The sequence below is a fragment of the Rattus rattus genome, chromosome 14, assembly GCF_011064425.1.
Source record: "Rattus rattus isolate New Zealand chromosome 14, Rrattus_CSIRO_v1, whole genome shotgun sequence".
Classification (NCBI taxonomy): Eukaryota; Metazoa; Chordata; class Mammalia; order Rodentia; family Muridae; genus Rattus; species Rattus rattus.
Window position 1 is genome coordinate 11,993,194 of NC_046167.1, and position 23,837 is coordinate 12,017,030.

At 46.2% G+C, this 23,837-nt stretch overlaps 1 protein-coding gene across 3 annotated transcripts in view; it reads right to left on the bottom strand.

Annotated features, from left to right (window-relative positions):
* The window catches only part of Camk1d (calcium/calmodulin dependent protein kinase ID), a 399,640-nt gene that overhangs the window by 349,906 nt on the left and 25,897 nt on the right, over positions 1–23,837 (bottom strand). The gene's annotated exons all lie outside the window — the stretch shown is intronic.

Genomic DNA, 23,837 nt, shown 5'->3' on the forward strand with positions numbered 1-23,837 from the left:
TGGATGGATGGATGGATGGATGGATGGATGGATGGATGGGTGGATGGATGGTTTGGTTGGATGGATGGATGGATGGATGGTGGGGTGGGTGGTTGGAGGGGGGGAGGGATGGATGGATGGATGGATGGGTGGGTGGATGGGTGGGTTGGTTGGATGGATGGGTGGATGAATGGTTTGGTTGGATGGATGGATGGATGGATGAATGGTTTGGTTGGATGGATGGATGGATGGTTGGATGTATGGATGGGTGGGGTGGATGGATGGGTGGATGAATGGTTTGGTTGGTTGGATGGATGGATGGATGGATGGATGGATGGATGGATGGATGATTGGGTGGATGGATGGATAGATGGGTGGATAGATGGGTGGATGGATGGGTGGGTGGATAGGTGGTTGGATGCGTAGGTGGATGGATGAGTGGGTGGGTGGGTGGATGGATGGATGGATGGATGGATGGATGGCTCAACAAATCGCCTGCTAATGAGACAGGCTTCAACAGCAGGTAAAAGTAGCAAAGCTATGCTCCTCCTGGATTTAGGATCCATCCCATACTCTCCCTTCACCATCCGCTCAATTCCCGCCTGTGAGACACTGCCTGCCCATGCCTTGGAAAACCTTCTAAGAGGAGAGACTGCCACAAAATAATGAAGAATGGGGCTTGGAGAAGAGAGAGCTAGAACAGAGAAAGGCAGCACCGAAGAAGACGGTTCAGTCCTCGCAGTGCTTGCCACATGGGCAAAAGGCCCTGAGTTCAATTGCAGCACCAGGTAAAAAGCCAGGCTTGGTGGCCCCATTGTGACCCCAGATCAGAGCTGAATGCTTGCTGGTCTTGCTGGTCTTACTGGCCAGACAGCCTAGTGCAATGACAGAGCTCTAGGCCCCAAAGAGAGACTCTGTCTCAAAAGACCAGGTCAACAGTTCCTGAGGTTGCCTTCTGGCCTACACAGGGGAGGTGGGGAACTACACAGAGGGGCATACAAAGATGGGGGAGGGGGAGGAAAGATAAAGACAGGGAAGATCGGAGCAGGGCTGGGGAAGGAGGGAGGGAGGGATGCAGAGGGTCACCACAAACGATTCAGGAGACTGAACTCCGAAGTCTGAGTGAAGGGTAAGGAGGACAGAAAACGTGGAAAAACAGAACGCGGGGTGCTCTGCTGACAATTCCCTCCCCTGGCTTGGTGAGTTTCTGGCAGATTTTAAGCTGGGGCGTGAAGTGATTGATCTATGTCTTGTTCTGTTTTTAGACAGTGGCCTGCTATGTAGCTGAAGATAAAGGATGACCTTGAACTCCTGAACCTTCTGCAGCTACCTCCCAAAGGCTGGGAACCAGCATGCCTGGCTCTTCTTGTCCTGTAAGGTCATGCTGAAGACTGAGACAAGGTTTTACACACCCTAGTCAAACACTCTACCAGCTACATCTCGTGTGCCCATTATCTTTGTACTTCATCCTTGGTTGACCCCTCGCTAACCCTTCATCCATGGTCCCACATTCCACAATGCCTTGGGAGACATTTCTCTCCTTTGGTGGAAACAATACAATCCCCTTGCCCCAGTTTTAAGTCAGGTTCAGATCTCACTATAGGATATGGCCTAAGGACCGGGTGTCCTTTCACCAGGCTGAAAAAGTGTTAAGATTTCTGGCCAGGAGCACAGGGGATAAGAAAAGCAGGATAGTGGGAGAGGAACATGGCTTTCCAACTGAGGGACAGATGAAAGGACCACAGGCTGAGGGGGGAAGCAATAAGGAGACAGATGAGAGACACTGGGGGGGAGGTGGTGGAATATGGGGGACCCCTACAAAAAGTAATCCCCTGAGAAAGAAAGGCGAGGTCTGTGGTTTGGAGGGTTGAAGTTGTGATGAGTCGCCATGGCTGACCTCAATGCCCCATGTGAAGAAGAAGAAGTAGGGAGAAGAGGCAAGAACAGCCCATGAGAACGTGAGGGGCCACAGGCCACAAACACAGCCCAGAGGCCCAGAGTGGGATCCATGATGCAGCGCAGCCAACAGCTTAATTTAAAACCAAACAAACAAAGCACTTGCCAAACCGTCAGCCTCCATTTCCCTCTGCTTCCTTGGTTATTTTCCTGCTTTACTCTGTTGGTTTCAAAACAATCAGAGAAGAAAACAATTTAAAGACTTGGAATTTTAACATCCTTTCTTTGTTTTTCTCTTGAGACAGGCTTTCAGTAAGCAGCCCTGGCTGGCCTGGAACGCACTCCGTCACCAGGCTGGCTTTGAACTCGGAGGTGCCTGGCCCAGTCTCTCCAGCACTGAAGTTAAAAGGTGATCCCCCTCCCCTGGCCTCGTCATCTTGAACGGTGTTCAAGAGCAGGCAGAGGATCTAGGCAGGAGGCTTGTTACTTCCAGTAAGAATGGCCTGTATAAACATTTGACCGCACTCAGATAGCAGAGCTAAGTGTTAGCTCTCAGAGGAGAGTGAGCAATGTCAAGATGCTGGCCCTGCTTAGCAAACTCTTACTACATAGAGACTGTCTCCAGCAAACGCTACCTCACTGTGTGTTTCCAGGGACTTCTGACATTCGTGGAGCACAGTTGCAGCTGGTGTGGGCTGTTCACTGCTTAGATCTGATGGCCTGGAAATAATCTTCTGAGGATAGTCGCACGGGGCCGTGGCACACGAATCAGTACGCGGTCTGAGCGAATAATGGAGTTCTGACAGAAGCTCACTGCCTGCCTCTACACTGAACAGAAAAAGAGTGTAGGGCTAGGAAGGCAGCTCAGTCAGTAAGGAGCTTGCCTTGAAGGATGAGGCTCTAAGTTGGAGCCCAAGAACCCACAGGGGAAACATTCAAACACAAGCGCTGTAGGGGCAAAGACGAGCAGAATTCTGGGACTCGGTTTGATGAGTTCTAAGTCAGCAAGAGACCCTAGCTCCCAAAAGATAACATCTGAAGAATGGCAGCTGAGGTCATGTGCACACACGTGATCATGAGAGTGGCAGATGAGGTCATGTAGACACACATGATCATGAGAGTGACAGCTGAGGTCATGTGCACACATGTGATCATGAGAGTGGCAGATGAGGTCATGTAGACACACATGATCATGAGAGTGACAACTGAGGTCATGTGCACACATGTGATCATGAGAGTGACAGCTGAGGTCATGTGCACACACGTGATCATGAGAGTGACAACTGAGGTCATGTGCACACACGTGATCATGAGAGTGACAGCTGAGGTCATGTGCACATATGTGATCATGAGAGTAGCAGCTGAGGTCATGTGCACACATGTGATCATGAGAGTAGCAGCTGAGGTCATGTGCACATGTGTGAACATGCACCTGCATACACAGTGCCCCTACACATGCACGAACTTACACAAACACACACAATGGTGTATGTACATTTACAGTTACATAATGGTGTTTTCTATAAGGAACGTGACAGCAAGGCTCACAAACAGACATAGCAATGTTGGTGGTATCCTTCCACACTAGAGATGACATATCACCTCTCAAAGTCCCTCCATCTCTGCCAAGAGCAAGTGACTCCCGTACTTTAGAACTTTTGGCTAAAGCCAGTTATGGATGTCCCCAAAAGGAATATTAGGGACACCTATTTTTAATATTTCAAAAGGCCCAGTGGACATCACAGTTACTCATATTTTATGGCAAAGACCAAACCAAACCTACTTTGGACTAGAATGGTGTCAATTCAAAGTGTGGTGGGTCCTACCCAAAGAGTACACATGGGGGACCCATGGCTCCAGCTGCATATGTAGCAGAGGATGGACTTGTTGGGCATCAGTGGAAGGAGAAGCTCTTGGTCCTGCCAAGGCTGGACCCTCCAGTGTAGAGGAATGTCAGGGCAGGGAGGTAGGAAAAGGGTGGTTTGGGAGGGGAAACACCTTCTTAGAAGAAGGGGAGGGGGAGGGGATAGGGGGCTTATGGCCAGAAAACTGGGAAAGGGAATAAGATTTAAAATGTAAATTAAAAACGTCCAATATAAAAAAAAAAAAAGGTGTGATGGTCATGGTGACACCCTCATATCCAAAGGCCCTCACTGGCAGGTAGGACAGTCAGATCTCAAGGGAAATATAAGAGAAATGAATCGGTGTCTGGAATGCTTACTTGATTATTGTAATTGAAAAGTTGGTCTGTAATGCCCCTTCTAGGATTCTACCCTTCATGGGTAAATACCATGGGCAACACAGGAGTTAGGGATTTAGCCCAGTGACAGAGCACTTGTCTAGCATGAGTAAGATCCTGGGTTTATCCCTAGCACTCTACAAAGAAAAAAAAGAGAGGGGGACTCAATCTTCATGCAGCCCTGTGCAGTAGCCAACAGTAACAAGCTGCTTTCTCTCTTGGCTTTTCTCTACTCGTCTAAGTCTGTGAATTGAATGAGAGATGTATGCACTTACAAGATATACGATAGCTTTAAAAATAGACACACTTGAAATATGGAAAGAAATGCATTTGCTCAAATAGAAATGTCTTCCTTGATTTCTTGTCCTTTTTAATTTTAAGATTTATTCATTTATGTTATGTATCTGTGTTTTGTCTGAATATACACTCGAAGGCATTAGATCCCATGGGACTATGGTTACAGATGGTTGGGAGCCACCATGTGGGTGCTGGGAATTGAACTCTGGACCTCTGGAAAAGCAACCAGTGTTCTTAACCACTGAGCTATTTCTTCAGCTAGACTTTTTATTTTTCAATGTCTATTTTTTTTTTAAATCTCTTTGATATCCTTTTTTTTTTTTCAAAAGCAAAAGGGCTTTTTCAGTTGGCTCCAGTCAACCATTGCCAAGGACTGGGAAGCCAGGCATCTCATCTCTGATACAGATGAGTCTCGGCTGTATCAGCCCCCATGATGTCTATGAGGGGGAGGAACTGAAAGCTAAAGAAAGGCCTTAAAAGTGGAAAGCATTATACAGCATCGTTTATTACACCACAAATTATCACTGACCATGGGTGACCACTTTCAAACATGCGAACCATTTGCAAATGGAACGTTTCAAGTGTGCTGACCGGGAAGTTTCTACCCCACTCTCTGCAGGAACTGTGTGTTATCCTCTCTCACAAATGGAAAATAAACCTCTTAAGAAAACCAACTCTGAATTATGGACCAACCTGTCTTTGCATAAGTTCGGCTGCTGTAATTCATTTGTCACATTTTTAGTGCCGTACCCCAGGAACCAGTGCCACGTCTCCTCAAATCCTCACTAAGCAGGACCTCTCACCACTGTGATACAAGAAGGACACACAGACACAGACTGGGGACTCATCGGAGATCCCAGGCTGGTGAAGGGCCAAACTGAGTCCACTGCGGCCTGAACCATGGTCTCAGCCCTCAGGATAACTGCTCAGTACAGAATCCATAGGGACAAAGGAGGACAAGCAAGTGACAGCTTTCCATAGGACACCTTTAAACACCAGCCTGCAGTCCAACACTGCCAACACCTTCACTTGGCCACCTCCATCCTCAGGCGATGTCACTGGGCCCTTTCCTTCAAAGAGAGCTTTTCCTTTCCTTTGCCCCATGCATCTCCTCTGCCAGCAAACAGAGCAACAGAAATTGCTTCACCATCACCGTCGGGACCCAGCACCTTCCTCTGTTCACTGTCAATAGAAGACTCTACCTTCCATTCCATGTCCAAGCATGAATCTCCTTACCCTTCCTCTCTAGAATCAACATTCCCAAATCCAAAATGGCAAAGGAAGAGAGTTGATCATCTCTTAAGGGTTCTGCTCCCCTGCTTGGGCACTCATCTCTTCCAACTGTTTCTCTCTCTCTCTCTCTCTCTCTCTCTCTCTCTCTCTCTCTCACACACACACACACACACACACACACACACATACACACACACACACCACACACACACACACACACACACACACACACACACACACACACACACACACACACACACACACACACACACACACAGGCTGATCGAGTATCTCTTAGAGTTTCGCTGCTGCCACGGGATCAAATACAAGCTACTAACTATGGCATAAAAATAAAGGCTGGTGGGGTGGCTCACTGGTTAAGAACCCTCTTTGCTGTCACAGAGGCCCTGGGTTTGATCCCCAGCACCTACATGGCAGCTCATAACCTTCTATAACTCCAGTTCCAGGGAATCCAATGTCCTCTTCTGACTTCAGCCAGCACTAGGCATGCAAGTGGTGTACATACATACATACATACATACATACATACATACATACATACATGCAGGTAAAACATTCATCATGTAAAATAAATAAATCTAAAAAAAGAAGGAAGGAAGGAAGGAAGATGGCATAAAAAGTCTATGTCCTCTCTCATCACTCTCCTCTAACTAGACCTCAACAACACACACCCTTCACCCTCTGGCTTCTGTCCAAAGCTGTGACACATGCCTGAGATTCTCTGTCCCTTATTTAGCTGATAAACTCCTTCCCATCACTCAACCTCTGTGCCCAGTGCACCTCCTTGGTGAGTCCTCCTCAGACTCCTGAGCAAACAGCCCCTTCTGAAGTGGCTCTATGGAATCTCCCACCTCAGCACCTCTGAGCTGCTGGATCCTCAAATCCCCAGGGAAGGAGACCCTGGGCTTCCCGACCCTGGGACCCAGTACATGCACAAAGGAGGGCTCAGATGGATGAAACAGCCGCAACTGCAGACAACACGAGTGAAAAGGAAAGAGAATCGTTGTCTTTCTGAGAGGAGGAGAGTCTGACTTGGATTGTGATTTGATTTGAGCTTATAAAACAGCCTAGAGCTGGACAAAATGATGTGGGGCGCCTATAATCCCAGCACTCAGGAGGCAGAGGCAGTGGTATGTGGACAACCTGGGCTACCTGGCAAGTTTCAGGAAGCTGAGGCTACAGGGCGAGAACCCTATCTCAATCATGCAAAAACAAAGCAAAAATTAATATGAGGAGTAGAAAGAGAGATTGGAAAATTATTCCCAACCTAGGGTGGTGTCTCAGCAGGTAGAGACGGACAGACAGACAGACAGACAGGACTTCTTCTGGGTGCCTATGTTGTGCCCTTGAGGAGGGAGGTGAGTCCCCACTCATCAGAGTACAAAGTCACAAAGACATCATGGAGGATAAGTCACAATTCCAAACCCACTATGTTTCTCCAAATATAAATGTCTCTAAAACACGGCAAGTGCGCTCCATGTGCTATTTAGAGAGAGTCACCGTTGTGAGGCTAGATGCTATTAGCAAAAAAGTCCAAGGCTGGGAAGATGGCTTAGAGGGTGAAGACTCTTTCTGCCAAGCCTTATGACCCAAGTTCAAGCCCTAGGACTCACATGATGGAAGGCAGGAACTGACTCAAAAGTTGTCTCTGACCTCACCTCATGCACAATACAAATGTCAAAAAATATATATAAAAAGCAAGAGGGGAAGGCCATGTGACTTCAAACAATAAAAGAAGGCTGGGTTTGAATATGAAGTAGGAGACCAGTACGGCTTCCAAGTGCAGCCTTTTTCTTTCCTGAGCCCTTTTATCTCCCTGCAACTGGAACTTCAGTGAGACAAGAGGAGAGTCGCTCGCACGCTGTCCTCTTTCTTCAGCTCCTCACTGTACTGCCCGGACTCAAAGTGCCCAGTGAGATCTAAGCGCTGAAGGGGGAAGCAGGGGAGTGCGGCTCAGTGGTAGAGCACGTGCTTCTCATTCTTGCGAGGACCTGGGTTCAATCCCAAACACCGGAGGAAAATCAAACACTGAAGGCAACAGATGGCAAAGGCACTTCTCGGCCTTAGAACATGACTCTTCAGAACGCCCTTCAAAGACATGGGGAGATGTCACTCCTAGGAGATGGCTTGCCGAGTACCCACCTCGAGAAAGTTAAACAGTCCCTGCTGCCTGCATATTGTGAGAGTGATTCCTTCTACCTAGATAGTATTCTGAAATTAGTCTTCAAGCTCCCGAATCTCTAACATCAACGTAGGAATTATGTAAACTTGAGTCTCATTAACTGCTGTAGCTGTCTTACAGAGCCATGGCCTCTAGAGGAACACGGCGCCAGGCTCCGATAAGCCTCCGGCCACACTGACTGATCCGTAGACAGCCCTGTTTTCTGTGTGCCTGCATTTAAAGATGCCTTCTTTTCTGTAAACTGAGTTCTGCTCCCTTGTTGAACTCAGAGCCGGTGGTGTCAAAATTTGTGCCCAAATGAAGCTTTCATTGTAATACATGACTTCTCTCCATAAGGTGCCTCATAGCCTCCACAGGAACTCCGGGAGTGGCAGTAGCACCCCAACACTGCAGATACCCCACAGCCCATGATGAGGCCGTGTCCTGATGCGCCCATTCTGACTTGAAATCGGTCTAAATGGGAAGTGCCCTGAACGTGCTCGCCGGACCATCCAAGGGCAACAGCACAGAAACTGCAACATCAATGCTCTCTCTCTCCCATGATGGCGGATGTCTAGGAGCTGGGGACCACTCACTCCATCCCACGCTCTGACAGGGGACATTGCCAAGCCTCACCAGTCTGAAAAACAAAGACCCAAATTCAAATCTCCAAGAACGGTTGCTACTGAATGGCCAACGCCTTCAGACTACGATGAGGTTGAAAAGTAATAAGTTGTTATAGCAAGCCAAGGGCGGTGCTCCCTGTGTACTAGAGGGCTGGAGACACGACTCCGTGGGCAAAAGCGCCCTGCTCTGTGTGCAACCGCCTGCTATCCGGAACCTACACAGTGGAAGGAGAGAACTGGCTCCCATGAGTTGACCTTTGACCTCCACCTGCCCGCCGTGGCATGCTTGCTGGCAAACACAGGCACTAAATAAACGAGTGAATGGATGGATAAAAAAAATAATAACTAATTTGTAAAATACCACCAGAAAGCACAAAATCATGGAATTGCATAAACTGGGAGGGAGACACTTCCTTATAGAATAAACTGAAAGCAGAAGTTGGCTTTGCCTTGGTGGTCATCAGCTGAAAACTGTTTTTGTTTTTGTTTTTGTTTTCCAAATGACTAGGAGGGACACCATCCAGGACTATCTCCAAGTTACAGTAAATTTGAGTGAGGAAATGAATCCACAACCTTCAAAAGTCGAGGGTGGCTTAGTCTAAATTACATTTAAGGATTGCTAGATAAAAATGGCGGCACGTCCAGCTCTTGGGTGACTGAGGCAGGGGGGTCATGACTTAGATATTAGGCTGAGCTACCAAGCAAGTTCAAGGCTAGACTAAACAGAAAAACAAGATCTTGACTATTTAAAAGAAAAAAAAGTTGCTAAGCATGGAAGTCTTTGTACCACTGTGCACAGTCCCAGAGGCAATCCCTAATGGAACTAAGCCACAATACGATCCTGTCCTTGAGGAAATGCCAGTCCACAATGCCTCTCGTCCTGTAACCTCCTATATATCTGGGGACTACTTCTCACTGCCTTATGCTATAAGCCTCTAGGAGACACAGCGGGGTTTAACACCTGCTGCACCCTTATGTGGGTTCCATCATACTTCACAGCAGCATAAGCTCCTGAACCCAAAAACACACTGCTGGAAAGGAGGAGGCTAACACAACAGCTGGAAAGGAGGAGGCTAACACAACAGCTGGAAAGGAGGCTAGCACAACAGCTGGAAAGGAGGAGGCTAGCACAACAGCTGGAAAGGAGGAGGCTAGCACACAGCCGGGCTGAAAGCAAACTAAATAGCCTGGTGCTCAACTTAGAAAGAGATCAAAGAGCTGGGGGTGGTAACTGCAAGTTTGAGGCCAACCGGGCTACACAATTCAGACTAGCCTGGGCTACATAGTGAGACCCTGTCAAGGAAGGGCCTGGCATAGCATCGCTTCAGCTCCACTTACATATTTACTTAGACAGTTTCGCTGACCCTCAACGTGATAAATATTTGCTATCATGGACATGACTGGGGAGGATGAGTAGGAAAGGCTCCATCTCTTTATCCGGAACATACTTCTGCATTCTGCTTTTACAGTACTCACAGATTGTGCACTTGCATTAAAATGTGTAATAACAATTATTAGCTTAGCCTGGGGTAACTGTATACATAGATTTTACAATATACATTTAGACCCTTACTGCCACAGAAAATCTAATTTAAACATTATGTACATATTTTTGCAGGGATGCTTATGGTATCCCAGGATAAAATTCCATAGGAATAAAATATTAACTGAAAGGAGGATATTTACTATGATTTTTTTTAAAAAGCCTATTTCTAGTACTTTCTAAACATATAATGACAGGTATTGAATGTCTATGGCACTTAGATTCCATTTAACTGGTTAGTTAAAACAATGATGATAGTGTTTCATTTGAAGATGCCAATATTTACAATAAGCATATTTACAATAAAAAAATGATATCCTTTACCATGCTTAAGTTATGATCAAGATATTCGCCTGCCCACTGGAAGGCTGTGAGGGCTTCAAGGCATTACTTAGGGATGGGTAAGAAACAGAAGATGAGAAGAAAGACCACAGCCTTGGTTCTAGCACATTTCGGGTCTTAAAACATTCTTAGCAAAGGAGGGCATCTAAATTTCCTCTTCAGAATTAAGCTCGCCATACACTGGTTTAAAAAAAAAACTTCTAGGCAGAGTTCAGGCCACACAAAACAAAGCTCTTGGCCAACACTTTTCTTTGACTTTGCCTCTAAACAACACTCAACTTCCTGTGTCAACTTTTCCACAGACTGAAAAGGGAATCTGCTCACTCAGGAAAGCCCACTGAGGAGCACTCTCCCTGTCCTGAAGGAGGGCATAGCACCGGTCAGACTGACTGGCAGGCAAATGTTTACAATGCATTAGGTTAAATTCTACTCTAGGTAGCTAGGGCACGGCGGCCACAGGGCCTTTGCTTACATTAAATCAGAAATAAATTGTTTTAACTGCAAAGAGAAGTCAGGGCTAGAAGAAGCAATGCTGGCGGTTCGTCATGGATACCTTAGGACACCCAAGCAGAGTCAAGGCCGTGGCTAGCCTAGGATGCCTGAGAGGCACGGGTGCACACAGTACGGTAAAAACCCACCCCCCTCGTTTTCAGTTTTTATGTTGAAAACAGACACATGACGGAAACAAGCCATTAAGACACGATCCAAAAATAAGTTTCACTGGTTATCAAAACTCATATACGAAGTTCTCATTCTCACCACTTCTATAAGCAGCTGAAAGGTACGGACACCGAAACTGGGCCTGCGGAGCAATCAACGTAATGTGCTTCTTTGGAAGATTAATTTAAACGGAGATTACCGATGGCTGCAGATGAGCTGGGTCCGATGGTGAGGCGCAGTTGAGATGAGGGAAAAATTGTGAAATCATACAAACACAGCTGCAGGCCAAACATGGAGATGGCGGAGAGAAAAAAAAATCATCTCCTTCCTGGGTCAGAGACACAATTCTAAAGGACAGGGTTAAAGTCAAAACTCAAATGACAGGAATAGCACGTGGATGCTCAGGTACACCAGGCTGGGACCTGCCTGTGGCCAGGACAGCAGGGATCATGTGACCTGACCTAGGGAGCTGCAGCTGTTTGGACAGAAAGCCCTACCAGCTGGCTAGGAAAAGAACAATCGACCCGTTGTTGATCTTACCTCAGACTAAATTCTAAGTGCTTGTTTAAGCCATTTCAAGGGCAAGTTCCGCTAAGCCCCAGACAGGACGCATAAATAAGATGAAACTAGAAAAGAGATCAAAGATGGTCTCCATGGGGGCCTAGAAGAAAAAAAAATATTCCTATGGAGGGTGGCCCCACCCACAACATACAAAAAGGTTAATTTGGAGACCCTCTGGGTATGGTGGTTGCAGGAGTCGGTATTTGGCCAAGCTATCATTGAGAATGGAAGGTTAAACCCTCAAGAGCACTACCCAGAGGGGCAGCTCAGAGACTAGACCAACTCCATCTTAGAGAACCTGACCTAAGGTTGATCTTGAGTTAGCCAAGAAGCCTGCCCCTAACCCTAGTTTCCAGGTTATTCCCTAACAAGCCTGCACCTCCGTGTCACTAACAAGCACCAACCAGGAAGAAAGCAGAAGTTAAGTTTATGGTTTGGCTCCCTGCACCAACCACCTGCTTTAAAGGAAAACAAGATTCCATAATAGCCCCCCCAGTTGGTTGTATGCCAGGCTAGACATCCCCTTGCTTGTTTGCTCACTTCTATAAACGCTTGCTGGAAACTGGGCCTTGAGCTTTATCTTCCGCAGGATCAAAGGTGGTGGGCCAAGTTCGAGCTTGAATAAAAAAGACCCCAGTGTGGCTGCATCAGAATCAGCTCCTTGGTGGCCTTTTGGGTTCGCAAGCACTTAATGGGCACATAATAGAGAAACGCAGGCAACAGTTCTCAGAGGTTTAACTCTCCAGGAGGGAGGCAGAAGACAAAGATAGCACAGCAAGAAAGAGGGTTTGGGGGTTACACTCTAGTCATGGAACCACAACTATGTGCACCTGGAGGGTAACAAGGCCAGAGAGAACATGGAAGACGTCTGCACCCTACACTTCACCTCACCCCGTGTATCTCTCCTATTTGACGGTTCTAGATGTGTGTTTTCTAAGAAACCAGTAAAAAGCAGAGTATCTCCCTGAGCTTTGTGAATCACCACAGCAAACGCTCTGACGGAGGAGAAACGGAAGAGAACCCTGGATTTACAGCCAGCGGGTCAGTAGCACAGTTCTCACCTGGGACTTGTGGCTGGGAACAATCTTAAGAGCCCCTTGCCTGGAGGATCTGTCCTAACTTAACATAATGGTGTAAATACATCAGCATGGCATGCAGATGACGCCTGGAGAATTGAGAACCATTTATTGTAAGGGGAAACCATACATGTTTCACCTAAGAAGTTAAGTGCAGAGTGTAAAATGTTCAGTTCTGCCGCTAACCTCCACTGGGTCTGTACATCCTACCGTCCCCATCGAGGTATTTGGGCCTGCAGTATCTGCCCTAACCATTACCCTCTCCTCAAAGCTAAATACCACATGACTCAGTCCTCTACCAAGTCTCCCTCATCAGCCCAGACATCATGAGAGTCTCACTTCCCACCTTGCAGTGTTGACCTTTACTTACAGAAGGTGAAGAGGAGTCATCTCAGCCGGTGGCAGCCACGGTACAGGCCTTTAATCCCAGCACTTGGGAGGCAGAGGCAGGCAGATCTTTATGAGTTCAAGGCTGGCCTGATCTACAGACTTCCTGCTACAGAAAGAGACCCTGTCTCAAAAACAAAACAAAACAAAACAAACTAAACAAACAAAAGAGCCTTCTCAAGAGCTGGCCACTGGGTCCCAATTGGGCCCCAAAACTAAAACAAAACTACGATCTCTTAGCCAGTCTCACTAAGGTCATAAAAATATATAAAAAGAACATCTATAAAAATGATTGCCATTTTAATTTCACTTCACCTCTCTCCTGTGCTCAGTTTCCAAGTCTTATTAGACTTACTTAGGTTTATGAGCATTTTTTCTACTAACACTGGAAATCCGCTGAGCAAAATAAGTTTTGTCTTTTTTCAAAAAGCCTGGCATAATGAATTACGCAGAGAAAGAGCTAACTGAAAATGTATTCCTCAAAAAGGAAATTCTCCTAAAAATTCATCACACTCAAGTAGAGAGGAAAATGGTGGATGCCAGGAATGGGGAAAGAGTTGAGGGAACGTGGGTTAAGAATACAAAATTCCCATCTGAAGTAATACAGCGCACACATGCACGTGCATGTGCAACACAGACACACACACACACACACACACACACACACACACACGAAGAAAAGTCTACCACAAGCTGTTAGAATTCCAAGTGAGTCAGGCCTATTGGTGCATTCCTTAAATCCCATTGCTTAGGAGGGAGAGGCAGACGATCTCTGATTTCAAGGCCACCCTGGTCTATAGATCGAGTCCCAGGACAACCAGAGCTCCACAGAAAAACCCTGTCTCACAAAAACAAAACCAAGAGGAGGGGAAAAGGGGAGGAAGAAGAGGAGGAAGGAGAAGAGAGGAAGGGGAGGAGGAGGAAGGAGAAAAGGGGAAGAGGAGGAAGAAGAGGAGGAGGAAGAAGAAGAGGTGGAGGAGGAGGAGGAGGAAAAGGAGAAGGAGAAGAAGAAGAAGAAGAAGAAGAAGAAGAAGAAGAAGAAGAAGAAGAAGAAGAAGAAGAAGAAGAAGAAGAAGAAGAAGAAGAAGAAGAAGAAGAAGAAGAAGAAGAAGAAGACGACGACGACAATGACTATGATGATATTGTCATCCAAGTGAAATTGAGACAGTCACAAATGAACAAAATCTCTAGACTCCACTTTCCTGGGACCCCTAAACTGTTGGACTCACAGAAACAGAGAGTATGGTGGGTTCCAGGGGCTGATGGGAAGGGGAGATGGGGACTTTCTATTTAATGAGACAGAGTCTCTGGGAAGATGACAAAGTTCAAGAGAGTGGATGGTGGTAGTGGTTACACAACGTGATGGGACTGGAGACTTCTGAAGCAGACATGAGATGGCTAAGATGATAAATTTTTATGATCTACACATTATACTGTAATATAAGAGCAGAAGATTTACTCAATGAATGCATGGACTGGCTATTTTATAACCACTACTGGTGCTATTTCCAAATCATCTCCCCATTTTAACTTACACTGTGGGCACTCTCCAGCCCAGACATTTCATGTAGATATCACAGACTGTTCTAGGGGAGGGGGAGTGTTATTCTCAAGCTAGAAGAAGCCTGCTTCAGTCACCTACATTTATTTGCTTCCGGGGTTACTGCACACTGTGTGAAGGGGAGATCACTCCTCTCAAAGACACCGTCAGAAATTACAGGGACTTTCAAACAGGCCTCCTGGGTTCAGCCAACCAGAGTGCTTTGTTTTTCTTTAAGAAACATTTGAAAACCATCACCCCAAAGAGGCATATTTTATTCATGCCAGTTTAAGGAGCGACAGGAAAGTATTCAGTACTCAAAATGGAATGAAAGAAAAAAAAAAGGTCAGGATATATTTCCAACGGCATCTGGAAAATTGGCAGAAGAATTAAGAATGCGGAGGCACCCCTGTGGTCCAGCAGGGACGAAATCGCCTTGCTATGGAAACCCTGAGCAAGATGAACTTCTAAAGTTGACTGCTTGGGGGCATTTTCTCTGTATGTGATACCAACAACATTAAAAGTCCTTTAGGACGTCCCTAAGACAGCACTCCCAAGTGTTCATTTCTAAAGCCTGGTCCTGCTCAATTAGGAAAAAGAACACCTGTAGCTTATCCCCAGAGCCCCATCCAGCTTAAAGTTAAAATACTTAATTTTACATTGACAATAACAAGAATCCAAGCCCCCCCCTCCAAAAAAAAGAAAAAGAAAAAGAAAGAAACTAACCAACCAAACAACCAAAAACCTGTCTATAAGAAGTCTGAGCCTTCCCCTACAGCCCCAATGGCCAAAGATGTATATAAATGTTTGCCCTCCCAGAGAAAAACTTGTCCTTAATCTTGGCAGGAAATATTTATACCTCAGTATGAAGGTCTAGAATCAACAAATGCTGAGCCTAGTATAATCTATCTCTCTCTCTCTCTCTCTCTCTCTCTCTCTCTCTCTCTCTCTCTCTCTCTCTCTCTCTGTGTGTGTGTGTGTGTGTCTCTCTCTCTCTCTCTCTCTCTCTGTCTCTGTCTCTCTCTCTCTCTCTCTCTCTCACACACACACACACACACACACACACACACACACACACATCATGCATAACCCTCGCATCCATACCTCCTCAATGTTGGGCTATCGGAATATTAGTCAATCCTTCACTGATGTCCACTCATTCCCAGGCTGGCCTCAGAGTCAAATTCCCAGTAATTTTCCTGGGAAGATATAGGCTCCCATTCATCTGATTCTCAAAGACCAAACTATGTTCCACCATCTGCATTAACCTATAGGGAACCTAAAACCGTTCCAACTGCTTCGTTGAGATGGCTGGACCAGGATGGGCCCCTCCATGTGTGGCCTTAGGCAGGGCCCTCAGCACCCCTGGGCTTCCCTATCAGGTCTGGTGGTGAAGGCTCATTCCCAGAGACTAGGGAGGCTGAGTCTGGAAGATGTAAAGTCCAAGGCTAGCCTGGGCTACAGGATAAGTTCAAGTCCACCCTAATCAGCATACTGGGACTTCATCTCAAAAGGCTCAGTAGGAAGAGTAAACACTGTTCTTATTAGAAGACCTGTGTTCCATTTCTAGCACCTATGTCCAGAAACTCAGAGCCGCCTCTGAAATCAGAGCTCCAGCTCTGGAAGATCCAACACCCCCATCCGCCCCGCACTCACCTCGATAGCCACCTACATTCACAGGTACACACCCCCACACAGATACTCACACACTCACACTTTATCTCTTAACTTAAAGTAGAAACCGGGTTAGGGATGCCTTAGGATTGGCTGTGCAGACACACTCTGACTAGGGCAAGTCTTATAAAGGACAACTTTTAATTAAAAGCTGGCTTACAGTCCAAAGGTTTTAAGTGCACTGTCATCATGGCGGGAAGCACGGTGGCTCACAGGCAGACACGGTGCTGGAGAAGTCGTTGAGGGTTCTACGTCTGGATCCAGAGGCAGCAGGAAGAGACAGTAACACTGGACCTGAATCGAAACATCTGAAACTTCAAAGCCCATGCCCAGTGACACACCTCTTCCAACGAGGCCACACCTCCTAATGGGGCCATTGTCTGAGTCTATGGGGGCCATTTTCATTCAAACCACCACAGGTAATACAGCTCAGTGGTTAAATACTTATCTAACACATATGAGGACATATGTTCAATCCCCAGTTGAGGGAGGGAGGAGAGAGAGAGAGAGAGAGAGAGAGAGAGAGAGAGAGAGAGAGAGATGTGTGTACAGAGATAGTGGAACACACACACACACACACGCAAGACACACGCACGCACGCCAAGACGCACACGCACACGCACACGTGGGTCTCTTCCAGCTGTAGAGTAACACTTGTGAAAGACATCTCACCCACTCTGAACAAGAGAGAGACTGAGCTGCTTCAGGGACTATCAGATACTTTGGGCAAAGCACCATCAGGTGGACTGTGAGAATTCCTCATTGCCTTGGACATGAATACACCATGGGGTGCTGGTGCTTCATAGAAAGTCACAACAGTAGTCACATCATTGATTCACCACCCACTGGTCACAGGCACATGACCCTGAATGAAATCACCCCCCAGGGCCACCTCACCTATACACGGCGCTATGCCCTCTGAGACATCGACTGCTAGCTGACGATCAAGGAGAGCGTCTACTACAAGTGTGTGTGATGCGCTTGCTCTGCCCTTTGACCTAAACGTAGATGGAAGACATCAAAAGGAAAGAAAGAAAAACTCCAAAGACCATGCATAGGTGACTATCAAAGCCATAGGTTTTGATGCCACTTTGTGCTGTCCTCTTCCCCCACCCCCAAAAACAACGGGAGCAGTTCCATAAGATGCTATGTGACAAGGACATGGAGTCAAAAGAGAGAGCATCTCTTTATAAATAAAACTTCCAAGCCCATGGCCATTAGCACTCACCCAAAAGAAATGGACCATCGCCAACAGGAAAGGGCAAGTTACTAAAACTGGCCCTCCAGCCTCCAAGAGGCCCGGCAGAATTCTCGCTGTGAGCAGGAGAAAGGAAGCAAAGTCTGGTCACCCTGCCAGCGTGCCGAGAGAGAGACACAGTAACTAGGTCACATTCTCACCCAGGCCTGGGTGAAGCCACTTGGCACCGTGGAAAGGATCAACATCTTTCTCACACCCAGCATCTCCCCTTGAAACCTCTGGCTATAACCCCCTCCACCCAGTGATGCTGTACCAGGATGTCCTTGAACTCCCTGATATCCCATAGAGCCTTTCGCCAGAGCCGGGAGAAGAAAATGTCCGCTTAGATCTCAGCACAGCCTAGGGCTGGTGTAGCCCGGACCATGAGGGCCACCAACAACAACCTGCTTCTTGAATCCTTTATCCAGCTCCATGTGCAATTTAAGCAGGAACAGGACACAAACTCTGACATTCTAGTACGCAGAATGCTCCAATCTGGAGCTGGCTTGGATCCCTAAAAACCTGCATAATCAGCCCTTTCTCTAGCACATGCTAATAAGGTCCTACAGACAGCCCGTTTTGAGTCCCCTTCCAGATCACCCCACCAGACAGGAAGGACATGCCCTAGAGTGCAGTCCTCAGGTCGTGTGATTTGCATGGACAGCTTGTGTGCCTGCATATTGAATGGCAATGCACTTCGAAATTAAAATCGCAAGCCTTACCTTCATGCAAGGCGCCTGGAGGAGGATCCTCTACCCACCAGCTCCTCAGAAACAGTGCAAATGCTTCTTCCCCAGGACGTGGTGAGTCGCACCCATGCCTGTGTTTCAAGACTTCCAAAACAGTACGATGTTTTCCTAGCGCCACAGACAAACCTAGACACTGCCACACAGTTTATCTGGAAATCATCGCACCTCTATCCTGAGACGATCACAGAGCAGTCTGTGAGGACCTCCAAGGCCTCCCGACTAAGTGGTTTTTTTGGCAATTTATTAATTTAAAAGGCAGGCTAGATAGGCGTGGTTTTGCTTTGGGTTTTAACCTTTGCAATTAGCAAAGAGGTAATTCTCCTTGTGCCTCTTAACACCCTGACAGCGATGATCAACAGTCACTCTGCCAAAAAAGGTTTCCTAAAAAGGTTAGTGAAAAAACAGAAGGCCAGCAGCGGCCAGGGGCCATTTTTCCTGCTTTCCAGCCAGGTTCACTTGACACCATTGTTTGCAGCTGAAAGATCTAAAAACCTGAAGTCTAGGGAGGAGAGCAGTGGGAAACCTTGTAGGTTTCAAAAATGACTCCAGGAAAACTCTACACTAACAAGGACACAGTGCTCTCATCCCAGAGTCTTGCTAAGGAAGACTTGGAGAGGACACAAGTGTGTTCTCCAAAAGGAGTATGTGTCGGGAGCCTGGTCCTCAGCATGGTAATGTAAGAGGATGTGGGTCTTTAAGAGGTGAGACGTACTGAGAGGTCCTGAGACTGCTCTCAGCCTGGTTCTGCCTGCCTCCTCAGAGCATCCTTCCCGCTCAAGTTCCTGCCTCGGCAGTGCCATCTGCCTTGAGATGATATGGTTAAGGGGAGCTTGGCCAGAGCGGTGCTGCTTATAATACCAACTTCTGAAGCTAAGAACTAAATACATCTGTGTGTGTGTGTGTGTGTGTGTGTGTGTGTGTGTGTGTGTGTGTGTGTGAGAGAGAGAGAGAGAGAGAGAGAGAGAGAGAGAGAGAGCTGTGTGTATTCATATGTGTGTATTGGTGTTTGTGTATTTGTGTGTGTGTGTGTGTGTGTGTGTGTGATCTGCGTCTATATGTCTGTCTGTGTGCATGCGTGTGTATATAATCCATGTCTGTGTATTTGTGTATGTGTGTGCGTTTATATGAACTGTGTCTATATGTCTGTGTGTGTGTGTGTGTGTGATCCATGTCTGTGTATTTGTTTGCATTTATATGATCTGTGTCTATATGTCTGTGTGTGTGTGTGTGTGTGTGTGTGTGATCCATGTCTGTGTATTTGTGTGCGTTTATATGATCTGTGTCTATATGTCTGTGTGTGTCCGTGTGCCTATCTGGGTGTTATATAGTTGTATGTATATGGGGGTGTGCTCCCTTATGCATGGATGTCTAGAGACCAAAGGCTAACCTCAAGATACCTTTTTCAGTCAACACTTCTTTATCTGTTTGTCTTTTTGAGACAAGGCCTCTAGCAGAATCTGGACCTCACTGTTTAGGCTAGGCTGGCTCATCAGTAAACCCCCAGAATGTTTGCCTCCCAGAACTAGGGTTACAGGCACATGTGTGTGCACCCAACTTTTTATTTTGGATCTTGGGGAATCAAATTCAGGCCCTCATGTTTGTGCAGTAAGACCTTACCCACTGAGCCAACAACTCCCCAGCCCCACTAATTTTATTAGTGAATAATAAACTATTTCAGGATTTACATCGCAATAGAGGATAAAGCAGAGTACATTGGAACATCCTTGTTTATCCCAAAATTCTGGAGCATTAAGGTAAGAGTTCAAGGCCAGCATTGGCTACAAAGCAGGACCCCCATCTCAAAATGGGGGGCTATTATTTATTCAATATGTAGTTTTACGATATATGTGCCTATGTGTTGAGACTCAGCTCATGAGAGAGAATATAGCTACTTACACAGTAGATACAGAGATGTATAGCATGCATGCTTATATGTGTGTTTTGAAACATGGAAGATGTCACTGTCCTGAGACTAATAACAATCAAAATAAAATATGTGAAAATGAAGTTATCATCTTAGTTAATAACCAGTTATCCCAGAAAATTGAGAATGCACTGTAAGGCAAGAAGGAGGAAATTAAAGTCATCTACTGTGTCAACCCCTTGGGATGAGGAGTGTTAATATCATTCATGCGTGTGCCTTCAGTCTTCTCCCTACACGAATGTTCATTTGTAAAGTCAGAATCATCTTATCTCCTATTTATCCCATATTAAGCAGCATCACCAATTATCCATCACAATGTAAAATTGCCGAGCATCCCGTTATACTGTTGCAGCATGGTTTATAAGTTTCGTGTTGAGGTCTCTCCAACATTCAATTATCACAGATAGGATGGAGACGAGTTCTTCCTTCTTCCTATGGATGTTCGTGCATATGTGCCTTGCCTGCTAAAGGTGGGGAGTGCACGTGAACATGGGTATGGGACTCTGTGGAGACCAGAACACAAGCTTGGGTATCATCCTCAGAAGGGCTGCCAACCTCCTCCACAAGGTTTCTCATGTGCCTGGAGTTCACCGGTTAGTCGATCCTGGCTGGAAAGCACACCGCGGAGACCTCTTCTTTGCTTACCCACCACTGGGATTACAAGCAGTGACGCCCCACCAGGCCAGCATCTTCATCTCACATCATCTGTGCTATTGTCTTCCGTCTTAACCCCCTTGAGACAGGGACTAGGCCGGGGCCAGACTGGTAGATGCATACTGAGACCATTTTTCTCCTTCTCTTATAGCCTGAGTGTATTTTGCTTCATCTTTCTAACTGCCATGATTAGAATCTCCTCTACACTGTGGAACAGAAGTGGCAAAAACAGACACTCTTGTCTTAGCCCTGATCTTAGAGGAAAGCATTCACGCTTTTGCCATGAAGAATGAGGTTTGCTCTACACGTAATTTGCTTGCTCCGGGTGTGTGTGTGTGTGTGTGTGTGTGTGTGTGTGTGTGTGTGTGTGTGTGTGTGTTGTATGCATTGAGGGCTTTTTGTGCACATTATGTGCATCCACGTGGGTATGGGTGCATATGTGTGTGGTTGCATGCACACAAGTGTGTGTGCATTACAAAGGCTTGAAGTTGTCCAAAGTCATCATTTCTTGTTCTTGCCTCAGTCAAGGGCACTCAGTCAAACACTGAGCTCACCAATACACCTAGCCTCACTTGCCAGTTTTCTCAGTGGATGCTCTCTCTAGGCTGGAACATCAGGCAGACCCATTATCATATCACTAGACATTTACTTGCATTTCTGGGGATCCAAATGCCAATCCTCATACCTCACACTTGCCTGGGAAGTCATGAACTTCTGAGTCATCTCCTCAGCTCTAGCTTTTATATGTTGGTTGGTTGGTTGGTTGGTTAGTTCATTGGTTAGTTGGCTGGTTTGTTGGTTGGTTGGTTAGTTGGTTGGTTAGTTGTTTGGTTAGTTCGTTGGTTAGTTGTTTGGTTAGTTCCTTGGTTGGTTGGTTGGTTAGATGGTTGGTTAGTTCATTGGTTAGTTGTTTGGTTGGTTGGTTGGTTAGTTCATTAGTTAGTTGTTTAGTTAGTTCCTTGGTTAGTTTGTTGGTTGATTGGTTGGTGTTTTTAGAGACAGGATCTTACCACGTACTCCTGTCTGGCCTGAACCAGACTGGCCTCCAACTCAGAGGTTCCCCAGCCTCTGCCTCCCAGTGCTAGAATTAAAGGTGTACACCATCAACCCCACTCCAGAATCCTCAAGTCGGCTTATTTTAAAGGCTTTTAGAAGGCTATTTCGGTGATGTGTATCCATAAACCATCTAGAACATGCTCATTTCTCAGTGCACACTGTTTATTTCTCTAACAAAACTTTAACATTTGTTATGTTTGTCAGAAAGAAAATATGACATAGCTGAAAGAAAAAAAATCCAGTACTTGCTGAAGCTGGGGTGGAATTGAAGTGGACATATTTAATAAAACCCCATGCCTGGGTCTGGTGAAATCCAGGCACCGAGAATCATATTAAAATTAACCCAGCATTTCCCTACACTGCCAGCCATTCAACTCACGGTTGAAAGGAAGACTTATTCTGGGTAGGTCCTCAGACTCTGTATCCATTCCCCTTGCTTGGATGTTCTGTGAGTTCTCATTCTGTTACTCACCAAAATTAGTTTTACCACACAAGTGATAAAGGTTTTTAAAAAAAAAAAAAAAAGGAGAGAGATCTCTGCTAATCATAGCTAACTTTGTAAATCCTAAAACAAAGAGGGATTTGATGGTTATCTAATTTGATTATTTAGGCAAATGAAACACTTCAGACAAAAAGCTGTACCTTGGAATCTAGATTATGTAACTTGATTCCCTAAGTGCATAACTCAAAAGTAGCGTCTTGTTCACTGGGACACACGTAGAAAAGAAAGGAGAAAAATGGCTAGAGCATAAAAGAAGAGGCATACGGCTCCAGATCTCCTCCTCCCTAGCTATGTCCCCCAGGGGTGTTTCGTATTAAAGCATAGATTATTCATGGTTAGCATGGGACACAAAGGTCTCCCATGAATACATGTTCTAACTAAATTCTAAAAGAAACGGCTCTGTCCACTTAGGCTTCTAGCTTTCAAACTCTTGTAGTTAACAATCTTCCTCGGCCTGGGTATACAGTACTAGAACACTTACTCCCATACACAAAGCTCTGGGTTCTAGCTCCAGCACTGTACAAAAAAAATAATAATAAAGGAAGGAAGGAGGAAGAAAAAGGAGGAGAAGAAGAAGAAGAAGAAGAAGAAGAAGAAGAAGAAGAAGAGAAGGAGGAGGAAGAGGAGGAGGAGGAGGAAGAGAGGGAGGAGGGGGGAGAAGGAAGAGAGGAAGGAGGAGGAGGAGGAGGAGGAGGAGGAGGAGGAGGAGGACCACGACGACGACCTCTCTCAAGAATATCCGGGAGTTGTTTTTTTTTTTTAATACAGCAGAGTATTCCTTACTTTCTAAGTGTTTCCTGCTCACATGCTCATGGAAGCTACCTGAAGAGATGTCAGGCCCACACACGTGTAGCTTGGAGTCCAGTGTGACTAAACGTGCTTCCCCTCCATAAGGAGTTTAGGTTCTAGGGGTCCAAGGGAAATTTCTCCTCCACCTCACGCAGGTTCACTGCAGTAAACTGACACAGAGGAGAAGCAGACTTAGAAGTGTGCCAGAGGAGAAAGCCACAACACAGAATAAAAATTCAGAAGCAGTGACCTGCCTGCTGACATGCGCACCGACTTATACACAACCCCTCCCTTTTCTGTAGATATGGATGACTGTGAACAATCCGGGGGGCAGGGCTCGTAATGAACGAGAGATGCCAAAACGGTCTCTGGAGTTTGGATGAGCCGGCTTCCTTACTGAGATAGATAAAGGAGTTGGAGCGGGGCAGGCTGCAATTATGCTCCTGGTGTGCACGCTAGTCTTAAGGCGAGGAAGTTTCCAGAGTTTCCCCTTACATCATTTGCTCAGCCTGCCAAGATGTTGCATTTGGAGGGAGTTCTTCTCTTGAGTCCCCCACAGCACGCATCACTGTTATTACAAGAGTTTAAAAAAAATGCAAGCTGGGAAGAACATATAGCCAAGGACTCGGCATACGTTTCCCTGAATACATCCCAGCTATCACCCGATGCAATATTTTCTCCATTTTCCTTA